General features: G+C 37.7%; 1 protein-coding gene across 5 annotated transcripts in view; it reads right to left on the bottom strand.

Moving 5' to 3' along the window:
* The window catches only part of LOC131682547 (PH and SEC7 domain-containing protein), a 205,462-nt gene that overhangs the window by 51,222 nt on the left and 140,141 nt on the right, over window positions 1–14,099 (bottom strand). The window lies entirely within an intron of this gene.

Genomic DNA, 14,099 nt, shown 5'->3' with positions numbered 1-14,099 from the left:
TGAGTACATATCGAAAGCCGATTGTTTCTACTAGAATATTATGCGAAGAGTTAAGTACTAAATGTTCAAACGACCGAGTAATGAACAGAAGAGAAAGGCCCCAAAGAGAATCTCTCATTGTTACTTACGTCCTATTCTAAATTCTTTGCTTGAATTTTGAATGGCTTACAGGCGGAATAACGCCCATAATGATCAGTTTATTCATGATACTTTTTGCAACTATTCCAAATGCCTAATGTTTTAAATTGGTTACTCAGAAAATTTTAGATAAATAATTCGAACGAATAATGCCGTTTTTGCTTGACCTCGAAGATGAGTCAGGTTCCAACCCACCCGCTGTCGGTTAATCCATTTTGACAGCAGTTGAGGTTAGTGACTAACTCAGTTTCGCTTCAAGCAAAAACCAAACGAATAAAAGTGGTACGCATGATGGACCCCCTGGCACCAACTTATCCAACTGTAGTAGGCTCGGTTATGCGCGTAACGACAGTTAGCGAGTGAGAGAATCCGCGTGAACGAGATAGTGGAGAAACATAAAAAAGAAGATTTTATAGCATGGTATCGCAGCGCAAGTTGACCCGGTCGCGCACTACGCCATACGTGCAGCAAGTTTACGAACGTGTGAGCGTTGTATGTATGCAGTTGCAAGTGCGGAATAGGCTCCGGAGTTGGAAACTAGTGTTGGATAGGTGTACCGTCGCATGGTAGGACTATGCAACAGAATCGTATATGAGGCAGTATCAGCAGTTAAAGAAAAGGGTATTGAATTTGTACAAATCAATTCACCCAAAAGTAACATTTTACTTTTTTATCCGAATCCGAAAACATTAATTCAACCCACTTATACCGAGAGTAAGCATCACAAATAAAATACCGTGTAACAAAGTAACACACTTTACTTTTAAAATTTTATTCGCATAGATTATGTACGATACAGATTTTTGAGGTAAACAACAGTTTGGTATAGATTTGCACAAGCTTTAATTTTAACCAGGACATCGCAAAGACTCTTTTTGAACAATGTTGCTGGATCGGAAAAAGGTCGAAATGGTTGTTGGTTCGAAAGACAGCAGAAGTTATTTCGAATCAGGTATACTTGGAGAATTCCGAAGCGATATATTAGGTCATCACACTCAGTAATAGTAAACGAATACTGACGGCTCAAGAGGAGGACGGACGGAAAAAATTTGCTCCCAAAATCGTGAACAAAGTGCCATGAATTTTGAAACAATCATGTTTTTACGATATGAAAACAGGACCATGAACAAAAATCATGTTTCATAATTATGCTCAATTTCCCTTCAGTAACGCGCGCATAACGCTTTTATTAGTGGAAATATTTATTTTTGTTTTGTGAACTTCAGTCACGGTTTCCGCCAAGTCATTTCTAATTCTATTTTCTGAACGCGAACTAATTCACAACTTTATGAACATTATTCATAAAACCAAAGGTTGACTCATGATATTTTTCATAGATATAGGAACCTTAGTTCACAAAATCAAAATATTCTGGATATTTTCACGAAATTCGGATTTTTTTCATGAATCCATTCAATCCTCGTGAACTAATTCATGATTTCTAATATATTAGTAACAATCCAATATCCGTGCTCGTGAAATAGTTCACAATATCATCAAATATTATTCATGTATTCGTGAACTGGTTCATGATTCCTAATATAATAGTCACGATCCAATATCCATACTTGTGAAATAGTTCACGAAATCATGAAATATTATTCACATATTTATGAACTGGTACACGATATCTAGTATAATAGTCACAACTTACCATTCGTTTTCGTGAAATGGTTCACGAAATCATTAAATATTATTCATATATTCGTGAACTGGTTCGTGATTCCCAACGTAATGGTCACGATACAATATCCGTGCTCGTGAAATAGTTCACGAAATCATGAAATATTATTCACGTATTCGTGAACTGGTTCATGATTCCTAATTTATAAGTCACGATCCAATATCCGTGATCGTAAAATAGTTCACGAAATCATGAAATATTATTCATGTATTCATGAGGTGGTTCATGATTCCAAGTACATGATTTACCATCTATGTTGCGTTCTGCTGATATTTAGAAGACATCCCTAATCATTTACATCCCTAATCATTTAATCTTTTTCATGAAATGCCCAGCTGCTAGCGATCAGTAATAGGTATGAGCAGTAGATATAAAAAAACTATTAGAACCTCGAACATTTCATATTCATTTGATAAGGTTCATTGTGATGTCTGGACAGAAAACGAAAACTGCGCTGAGAACCGCAAATAGTGTGCGTGATATAGCTCACAGTACAAGATATCGAGAATAAGTCACATTTTCATGACCATACTGTCACGTTGTTCCGTGTAAAAAAACCGATGGTAACTAAAAAATAACAGTTCACGTTAAGGCGAAGAAAATTAACGAATACCGTGATAAAACCGCTGATATCATGAACATTAGTCACATAACTCTTCGTGTCAAACTTGAAAGTAAGCTGTAAAATAAAATGTCACGATAACATGAAGAGAAATTGCGAAAATCGTGACTAAGATCCTCAAATCATGAACACAAATCGCACAACTCGTTGCAAAAATATCTAAAATCGTGACTAAGATCCTGAAATCATGAACATGAATCACGCTACTCATGACTAAAATATCACAATAACGTGAATAGAAATTACGAAAATAGCGACTAAGATCCTGAAATCATGAACTTTAATGTCTGCCAGAAAAATCCGACAGAAAACTCATGAATGAAAAAGCACGGTAACGTGATGGGCAATCACAATAATCGCGAATAAGCTCTTGAAATCATGAACAACGTTTTTTGACTGTCGACAGTGTATTCCCGAATCATGAACAAGAATCACAACAAAAACTAATCATGTCTAGGGAACAAAAGCAAAAACCCAACCAAATATTCTAATGTAACGCCATGTATATATTCGGCACGAACTAGTTTTTGAAAACACAAATAGTTTCAGGTTTATTATTCATAATTTCAAGAACTTGGTCACAGTTTTCGTAAATTGTTCAGTTCAGAGGCACGTAACTAAGTTTCGAAATAGCCGGAACAATTAGGCCAGCGATGCTCTTCAGAATCTGACCACACGAATTTCCCTTGGGTCGTGTAACGAACACTACAACAGGCTAATTTAAAAAATGGCGGAACTTGACCGGAAAATTTGTTAATTTTTATGTTAACCGTTGTGTGTCCGACGCGGTACCCGGGTACCTTTTTAAGTTTCAATTAATTAAATTCCTATGTTTTATCCATAGCTGGAAATTGAAATTTTGTGACATCTTAGAACTTTACTAAGTCAAGCTTTTGGGTTAATAATATTGTTGATATAGAAAGGGTGGGAGTGAGGAGGGGCTCCTGAATTTTTTTATTACGTAACAGGCCGACGTGGGTACCCGGGTACCCACAAAACTAAAATGCCCATAACTAAGGTAATATCCAACCGATTTCGATACTTTTGGCCGTTTTGGATTCAGGAACTCATCCACTTTTGGATTTGGTAAAAATGAATCGGGTTACTTCGTTCGGTTCCCGCGAATCCGGGTTTCCGGAAGCAGGTTCCAGAGCTGGGGTACTATTTGCGAACTTCAATGGAATACTAGCAATATGGGTATCAAAATTCTTGGAATTGCATCAGTAGGTCGTATCTCGTGGTTTTGGAACCATTTGGTGATTTGACCCCGGAACGGACATTCTGGAGCAGGTTCCCGTGGGGCCGTGAGTGGCCATTCCATTCCAATTCCATTTTTCAAATTGCCATAGGGTCTCGTAACAATAAAAAACAGACTTCCGAGACAGTTTGAAGAGTTTTGATACTCATATTGCTAGGGCATTATTAAAATTTACAAATCACATCCTAGTACTGGAACATTACTCCGGAAAATCCGGATCACCAAAAACCAGATCCATTATTCCGGTTCTATTGTACAGAATCAAAAAGTAGACGAGTTCCTGAATCCAAAACATCTAAAAGTGTCCAAATCGGTTAAAGGAAGCCATAGTTATGAGCATTTCAATTTGTGGGTACCCGGGTACCCTCGTTGGCCTGTTAAAGGTGTTTTTTGTTGGACACATAACTGTTAATTTTCTTGAAGACAAATGAAAAAAAAATTCTTTTAAACATTTGACATTTGAAAAATATATCTGATACCCCTGCCTGTTTCCAACAGTTCGTTCACAGAGAACAGACGTCCATCTTCGGCATTCAACTTGTGTAAAATCTCTAACGGTTTCGAAGGTAGTTGGGATATCCAAACCAGGTGCGCTACTGTCGCCATGTTTTTTTGTGGCTGAGTTCGACAGAATTGACAGCGGTTATTCCTCTACCCAGTCAAACTAGTCCGGAACCGGTTCGGACTTCCAGCATGAATTCCAGCTCAAATGCATCAACCGATAGAGTCGGAATCGGTTGTTTTCTTTGAGTAAGATTCCATACTGAATTCATTCAGGATTTCGGACCGGTTCCGGAATGGATTTGATGGATAGTTGGGAAAGGTTGGTGTGGCGGCGCTAGTGTTTATCGTATATTAATTCAAATGTTTACACACGTTTTTTTAATATTTTTGTTCGATCATGGATGTCTGTTCTCTGTGGTTCGTTTCAAAATGCGAAAAAGAAAGCAGACAAAATGGTAGGATTTAGTAGGATAGTTGTACGAACAATTCGACTACAAATCCTTACCGGGCCACAATATTACACGGTGCAAGGGTCAAGCTATTCGTGGCTGTGGTAAGATATCGCAACCATTCATTTCAACATTACATTAAAATTGCAACTAAGCGAAATGAAAGGGCAGAAAGGTATACTATCATGAATGTAATTTTCATTCCAAAAGACATGAAACCTTCTTCTTGTCTGCAAATTCCACTAATTGAAGAAATTGAGTTTTGACGAAGAAAGTGTCAAAATTTGTCGCCAAGAAGTCTGTGCTGAATGCAAGCAAAAATTATCGCGATAAATTGTTCTAGCTAGCATAAAATCGTTAGATAGCAAATATTGAGAACACGGACCTGTTCTAATCTTAGAGTATATCTAATAGAGTAAGGACCTATTTTATCAGCCCCTTAATGAATTTTATGCTAACAAAACACAGACAATGACAAAATCAGCACATTTTTTCTTTTCTTCTTAAAGTTTTTAAAATATTCTTCTTAGTTCCTAGACACGAGGTAATTTTGTTGGGAGTTCTCCTACTGGAGCTGTAGAGCTTAGTTCTCGGTAGGACTCCCTGTCAGAATCGCTCACTACAATTGCAGACGAAACGGGAAATGTCACCCAGTGAAACAGGCCAATTGCAGCGGGCCATGATTCTGACTGTTGATATCAAGTGTACTGTTTAGATGTACGGGCGTAGGGCCGTCGAGATTGCCTGGGTATAAGCGTTTATTTGTTCGCGCTTGGGGCTGTTTTTGTGTTTGCGAAAACTTGGCCGTAGATATGCGTGGATGATCACGATTGCATGTTCGTCTATGTGTATCATCGCGAGGAACTCGAGCGATTGTATGTTAACGTGTTCGATCGCGTGGATGTTTGAATGTTGAATTTGCTAACGTGTATGTAATTTCGCATGTATAAATTCGATTTTATAACCGTTCGGCCACTCGCATATTCGCGATTGTTGAATGATCGCGGGCGGACCGTGGATCTGATACTTAATTTTCAGTGTGCGGTTCAAATGCTAGGAGAGAGTTTTCCCATACCACTAGAGTTCCCGGTCATGTCATCATAAAACGTGTTGTCTAGTGGAGATGGGCGTATTTGTTTTATTAGTTCAACTGAACCAAGTGTATAAGCCTCCGGACGAGAAGAATTCATGATTACGTGGGAATGCGCGTTTGTATAATCGTACTTGATATCGCGTTTATACATTAGTAGGTATTAAAAAGTTCACACAATCACAGCGGTGTTTTTATGTTTATGGGATTACGGTTGTTGGTTTGCGTGGACGATCGCAATTACGGGTTCCCGTTTGTTATCAATGTTATATTATCGCCCAGAGCTCGAGCGTTCGTATGTTAACGAGTTTGATCGTGCGGATGTGTAGGTAGCGCGAATGTAACATCGCGTGCATAAATTCGTTTCTATAATCCTGTTTTTTTACTTATTCGCGTGAGCATTTTGATATTCGCGCGATCCACGATTTTGAGTGTTCGGTTCAGATCTAGAAAGGAATGAGTCTTCCCATATTACTAGAGTATCCGGTCATGGCGCCCTGAGACTAGTGTATGAGTTTCTTGAGACGAAACTGAAGGCTTCCGGACGTAAACGTTACCATATTGATTTGATCACCAGAGCGTTTTATGTATGCGAGATAGTGGGTGTAGGTGTGTGCGGATGATCGCGATTGCATATTTGCATTCATGGCCAGATTTGTATTACCGCGAACGGCACAAGCGGTTTTAGGTTAATGTGTTTGATGATCGCGTGGATGTATCAATGCTGCGGATGCTAGCGTGTGGATACTTTCGCGCGCTTGATTTCATTTTTTTATAAAGGGTAGTTGTTTGCATATTCGCGAGAGCCTTTGAATGTTCACACGGGCCATCGTTTTGAGAAAATGAGCTCTCCGTTCTCACTGGAGTCCTTAGTTGTGGCGCCCTGAAACATGTTATCTAGTGTATAGAAGTTCCGTACGACGATTACGATTCATGATTTCGTAAGATCGAGCATTTCTATGTTGGCGCTTGAGACTGTGTTTATAAATTCGTAATTGGATTTCTGTTATAAGAAGGCAATCGACTGTCCCTTTACCGTAAATTCATTTGCAGGAACCTAATTGTCGAGACGGAACAGGATCATTTTCTCGAACATTTTTCGAATACAAATTGTGATTGGAAGCTTGTTTTCCCTGTTTTTGGAATAGCAATCACCGTCACTTGCCTCCAGGGTGACAATGTTACTCGTTGATATTGTTTCGGTTGCGCATAGGTCGGCCAGTACCCTAAAGTGTGCTCATCGTTGTTTCTCTCGTTAATTCGTGGACAAACTGGCGCCTATAACCGCGTTTTTTTGGTTTTCAACAAACTCGTTAATTTCGTTTCCAACGTTGCGTACTTCCTCAAATTGTCGGACGTTCGAATCTTCTGGAAGTCTTCATACGTGGAAGCCTTATCCGCGTACAAATCTGAGCGCTCTTTGCCCCACCACAGAGTGAGAAGCCATCCTCGAATATTCGCATATGTGATATGCGTTTCGTCCGAACTTGAATCGCGCTGTCGAGAACCAAGCCTGCCAAAAACACTTATTATTCATTCAGATGAAGCACTTGTGTGGACTCGATTTGGTGGGATATCCCGGTCGCGTAGCTCTTCCGATCAATGTTTCATGTGAGGCTGTGATTAGCAATTGTGATTACAATTGTGGCTCGTACGGTGGGGATCAGAGTTATCTGCCATGCTTACATTTTTACTCGCGCTGTTTGTTCGCATTACATCTCTAGAGCTCAACCCCCCTCACAGTAGGGACAGTTTTCAGTATTTCCGCTGCAAGAATTATCACCTGCATACTAGCCACAACGCGCCATATTGTTACCCAATTGCTTGCATTCAGTGCAATTCATGACCTGCGGTACAAAAACCCGGCCAGACAGACGAACCTTGTCGAAAAGGACATAATTTGGCAAAACAGATCAGGCGGAAGTCACCCGCCACCAGTCAGAGTTGACGTAGGTTTATATCCTGTCCTGTGTGAATGATCCTGAATGCAATCACTTACAATCCAAAATCTTTACTGGATAGATTGTGGGATGTTTGAAACAACCAACTCCATGCTTAGCAAATCTACACATGTTCAACTCAAATCGATGACTACGCCATTTATCTCTATCTTGTGGGCGGGTAAGTAGACACGAAACTCCGTCGTCCAGGTTTTAACTCCAGCAATGTCATTTGCTTGCTTTAGATAGGAAACCACAACTCTGAGCTTGTTTGGGATGACTTACGATCGAATATGATTCAGTCACGTTTTTTCGACACTTTTTGTAATTTTCTTCATTTCAATAGATTTTTTACCTACAAGGTATTTCGGTCGTACCGGTTTATATGAGAAATTCATATGTGACCACAATAACCAACCTATAACTCCGGAACCAAGAGTCAGAACTGAATGAAATTCAAAACCAGTCAAGTATTATATCTTTCATTTGAAATCCAGTTTGTCCAAATCGGTTCAGAGTTCGCTGGAAAATAGGTGTGAAATTGGCTTAGGAGCTTGTGGAGTTTCCGGGGGCATCAAGAACCGTCATAGTGGTCAAAGCTACTTCGATTGATCATTAGTGGTCCAGACCCGCAAATCCAAGTAATATCGAACCCATTTGAATAAGTATTACATCATTCGGACAGCATAAAGCTACCTGTTTATGTGGGAATTTTCAGCCATTTCTGAGCGAATTGAGTGACATTATTTGACCAGACATACACACACATCCATACACACAGATAGTTTGCGATCTCAACGAACTGAATCGAATGGTATATGAAAGTCGGCCCTCCGGGACTCGGCTAAAATGTGCATTTTTGGAGTGACTACATAGCCTTTCTTTATATAAGAAAGGCAAAAGCATCCGTCTTGTGGCTATTGACCTCACGGGCAGCCGCTAGGTAGCTCATTATAGAAAAGAGAGAGAGAGAGAGAGAGAGAGAGAGTAGTTTTGGATTCAACAATATAGTTGCTCTTGGTGATGCCATGAGTATAATATAAATATGTGCCATATAACATAGTTATTCCCTCACTACTTGGTGGATTACATGGTGATCAGTGTATATGAATAGCATCAAACATGAAAACCACAGTCGAACGCAACGCATAATTCAGGGGGCAAATAGTCCTACTTTGGCCAAAACTAGCCTCCTCATACTCCAATATTCGAAACCCGTTGTATTTTACTTGTAACACCTAATAAATAGTAAGTGAGATATAAAAATATCAAATGTTTAATAGTGCTTGTGAGATCAAATCTGGCTAAATATACTGATTGATTTTCATGATAATTTAGCTAAAGCTTTTCCGTGTTCAAAACCTCTAATTTCAACATTAACGCTATGAACGCTGTTTTAATAAAAAAGATGACATTTAAAACACCCCTTAGATCCAAAGTAGCTTTCCATTACGGTAGATAAAAAACACTGAGGAGAGCGATCACTTGCTAACCGCATGATACGGGGAACGAATACAACAGCTGAGTTGTGTTGGTTGAACATGGGAGAGGCTAGAAAAAAGAAACATTTGAACTCTGTTAACCACACACAGAAATGGCCAACTGACATAATTGGATACACTGTTCAACGGTACGGTCTGTGAGAGAATTGTTATCTATGATATGCTACCAAAAGAAAACCCACTCGAGATTCGGTATGTGGGATAAAATTGGAATCGATTTTTTTTGTGGTTTGGCTTCGTTTCTGTCAAGGATTCACAAGATTATAATTTTTTGAATAGCTAGTGACGCACGTACAATACTAATTCAATTCCTTCAGGAGCCCTATTCTCACAGTCACGTCACTTGGTGACTAGAAGGAAATTTTCTTCTAGTCACTAGGTGACGTGACTGTGAGAATAGGGCCCCAGATATTCGCATTTTAGAACGGGGGTCCAAATTTGTGTAATCGCTGTTTTAGAATCATGTAAAAATTGTAGATGCTTCAAATAATCTGACTACGAAGTTTCGCAAACCTCTTTCCAGTAAGTCTCGCGCTGGATGCAACCTGCATTACTTACGTATAACATCTCAAGTTTTTAACGGAAACGTACCTGTAAGAGAAGATAAGATAATGATTGGTTAGTAAGTAGTTACTAGCGTTCTACAACGAATCACGGGTGTGAAGAAACACTTATGGTGGCCAAATCGGTTCAGTCAGATACTGACGAGACGAAATCGATACGGAAATTCTCGTCTTTATTATAATATAATAGTCAGCGCTAAATTGAAAACCATTTGATTTAATTTTATAATGCTTAAGGTTTAACTGAAAATAGTACTTTAGATAAATAAACTGATCGAAAATAAAAAAACCTGTTTTAATCCACCTAGCGGTGCAATTGTGCCTTTCTCATTTCTCTAAACTATGGCACGGAGACTTTTTATGTTCAACATAATCGTGGAAATGTCCATTACATTCTTAGTACACTTTGCACTTATACACAATGGCATGCCAGCCACGAACTTGATGAGCTACGTGTCGACGGTGAAACACTTGAAACAAAAAAATATCATACCTCATTAGCCTAATCAGCATTAGATCAATGTTATCTGCTTGCTAACTCATTTTGTCATGCGGGGGTGGGTATGTGAGGAGGGCGAAAGTCCCATGAACGAACGACTCCCCAGCTTAAATTGGTATGCTTTGTGATATAGTGGTGGTTTAAAGATGATGGGGTTGAAAGGGAGGGGTATGAGGGCTGGATGGGGTGGTGGTCTGAGGGGTGATTTAAGGAGATTTTTAAAGGAGGGGCGCGAACAGTAGAGGGGGGGTGTAACCCCTCTCCGTAAACCATCAACTACGCCCCTGTTAAAATCCAGAAACCCTAAACGAGTCGAAAAAAAATTAGGCCGGGATTAGGTTGACGTTTTTCACAGTGATTGCATAACCTTTCTATATGAGAAAGGCAAAAATGTGCCAAAATCCAAAAAAGTGAATCGTAGTCAAATTTTTTTTTCGAGTTTGCATCAAATCTCGACGTTTCATGCACCTTGAACACATTTAGCATCAAAAATAAAAATTCAGTTTTTAATTTTTCCTATAGTTTATATGAGAAATTTCTGTGTGGCCGCACTCTGAAACCCGTAATTCCGGAACCAGAATTCCGATCGATCCAAAATTCAATAGCAGCCGATGGGAAGGTTGCACCTTTCATTTGAGACTAAGTTTGGGCAAATCGGTCCAGCCATCTCTGAGAAAAATGAGTGACATTATTTGACACATACGCACATACATACACACACACATACACACACACATACACACACACATACACACACACATACACACACACATACAGACTTTTTCCGATCTCGACGAACTGAGTCGAATGGGATATGACACTCGGCCCTCCGGGCCGGGATTAGGTTGACGTTTTTCAGAGTGATTGCATAACCTTTCTATACAGTTAACTCTCTCTATGTCGATATTCTCTATGTCGATATTTTTCTCTATCTTGAATATTTCGTAGGTCCCTTCAGATCGCACGTATAAAAACTCCTCTATGTCGATATTTTCTCTATCTCGATATCTCCCTATCTCGATGTACCTAGCTTTGTATTTGCCTGAATTATTCTCTCTCTATGTCGATGTGTTTTTTTTTTCTCTCAGGACATCACAAAGCATATACATAATGAAATGAAAATTGGCGATCAGGGCGCTAAGTCCTATATCAATATTCTGCATGTAGGGGCTATTAAAGACATGATTTGGGGTAATGTGGATATTCAATGTTTTCCTACGAAAATTTGTAAAACGAATTTATCTTAAACTGCATATATCGAGGTTTTCTAGAAATTATGAATTTTTAGGTTCAAAATTTTAACTTAAAAGTGCTATAAAAATATTTAAAATGCAGCCATCTGTAGCACGGAAATCATTCTTCGTGATCAAAACAATATCAATTAGGGGAACATGGAGAGACTTGACCAAGCGCAGAATTCTATTATTGGCTGTGACGTATTCTATTAGGTTTTTTAAAAAATTTCAAAAATATTTTTATAGTAGTTTTGGTCCATCAAGGTAATTTTTAAAGTTTGGAATGAAAAATTCTTTCCTTATAGAAAATACTCCGTATTTAATAAATTTGCGTTAAATAATGTAATTTTGTATCAAACTTTGTATGGACATATCTACTCGCTAAATAATTACTTCTAAAGTACTCATACATTTTTTTATACTTTATGAACTAGTGAAATGATTTTACATAAATCGGAACATTGAAATAGTTATTATTAAAATTTGCACGAGATTGAACGCAATAACTAATATTGGGGAGACGACCAAGATTTTATGGGGAGACATGACCAAGTGGCAATGAGCCGAAGAAGTTTTTCTGATATTTACTATGCTGTCGTACCTACTATTAGTGTTAATCACGTCACAAAAAAATCCCACATCAAAAATCAGTCTATATTTTTTTCTACTAGTAAACAAAGTTAGTAGTTATATGGCTGCTTTCGTGACGTGTTAATATGCAATGTAAGCAGTACAGTTAATCCTTAAAAGAAAATGCATTAAACACAGTCGAAATTTATGAAATGCAACCCTTTTATTAGGGTTCGCCGCGGTTGCGGTAATTACCGGTGAGACGCTTTTTCACGCAGATGCGGTGCGGGAAAGAGCTTTTACCGCGCGGTTTTACCGCAACCCCACCGCAAAAAATAATTGATGAAGTGATAATTTTGATTATTCTAAATTGATAAACAGACTGCTATTACGAAAGAAAATCTAGCTGTGTCCGAAATATTTTGACGCTATTATTTTTACGACATATTTTGGACTAGTTATTTGATACTTCTAAGTAAAAATTCACAAACTAACCTTTTCAAATACATGAAATGCAAGATCCAAATAGAGACAAAATTATTAGATCATTTAAAAACAATAAATTTGTTCTCTTAAATCCAATTTAAAAGTGCATCACTTCTCCCGATTTCTGTTGGTAATCGTGGAATTATGAATCGTATACGATATCAATTTTTCAATTGCGAATTTTGACTAATTTAAAGGAATTAGAAATCAACTAATTATGCTGGGACTTAAACACAATCCAAAGAATATATCTTTGTCAAACCAAACGAATTTGCAATAATTGGCAGTAAAGGATACAAATGTATGAAAGCGTCCAAAATAAGGAGGGGTCCAAATTTGGATGATTATTCTATCATTCGATCCTCAACATCGTATTTCTATCTTCTTTGATTGCTGTGTAAATTCAATGTAATTTTTTCTACAGTCAATTTTAATGGACTCTTTCTCAAAAAGTATGCTACATAACTTTTTTTCGCGTACTTCCATTCAAATTTACTATAATTTTCTACCAAATTAAGTCCTAATATTTTTCAGTTAAGACTATTTTGTAGCTTTTTTGAAGCTTTTTTTTTGCCAAATACCACATAGTTTGACTCCCGTTCACTGCAATTGAAGTTTTTGCCTTTGGCTTATTGGTAAAATATTAGAGAAAAATACATTAAATGCTAGAACTTTTGAACTAGCCTTAGGAAAATTATACTTCATACATTTTTAAAGGGAGCAATCTTAGTTTTTGAATGAGAATACATCTGTTTCTTGAAGAATGCGGAAGTTAGAGTTTTGAGATATATTGTCCGTAAAACCCCCTATTTTTAAAAATCATTTCTGCTGTATGCTAAATCATACATTTTTAGCAGTTTTTCTAATGTTCAATAATTCTGTACCGGTTGAGACCGGACACCTGATTAGATGTAATGTATAGAGCAATTTTTTCGTCAAATATGGCGTCGTTCTTATTGATGAAATACAATATGTTTTTATTTCACTGTATTGGAATATATGCGCTACTATATAGAAGTACTGGTATTTCGACTTTAAATTTTTTTTGGTGAAATTCCTTTAAGAATGAAAGGTTATTTTCATATGTCAAAAGCATTGAAAATTTAAAGAAAAAATATGCAATTTCATTTCCTATTATATTTTTATTCCCCTTTTTTCAATTAACTGAAGGGTTGCTAAAATAAAAGTTTTCCTATTACTGCAGTAGAACCTTTTTTGAATGTATAATGTTTGCCTTAAAATGAACGGAATTTTATTAATAGAAAATGCAAAAGTTGATTTTTTCGTAAACATTCTGAGGAGTCTCTTAAAGTTAAATTTCGTGTGAATAAAAATAACATTTTATTATATACTGTTACACAAATGAACAATTTTCCAACACTTTTTTTTTAAATATAAAAATTTTACCGCATTTACCGCATTACCGCGCGGTGCGGTGCAGTAAATAAAGTGCGGTTGCGGTAAGCGGTGCAGGTTTATTATTTTTTGCGGTTGCGGTGCGGACAATCCATTTACCGCCCACATCCGCACCGCGACGAACCCTACCTTTTATATTTTTT

This window comes from Topomyia yanbarensis, chromosome 1 (genome assembly GCF_030247195.1).
Source record: "Topomyia yanbarensis strain Yona2022 chromosome 1, ASM3024719v1, whole genome shotgun sequence".
In the NCBI taxonomy this organism is placed as follows: domain Eukaryota; kingdom Metazoa; phylum Arthropoda; class Insecta; order Diptera; family Culicidae; genus Topomyia; species Topomyia yanbarensis.
The sequence above is the reverse complement of the archived record's forward strand: the minus strand, read 5'-3'. Positions and strand labels throughout refer to the sequence as shown.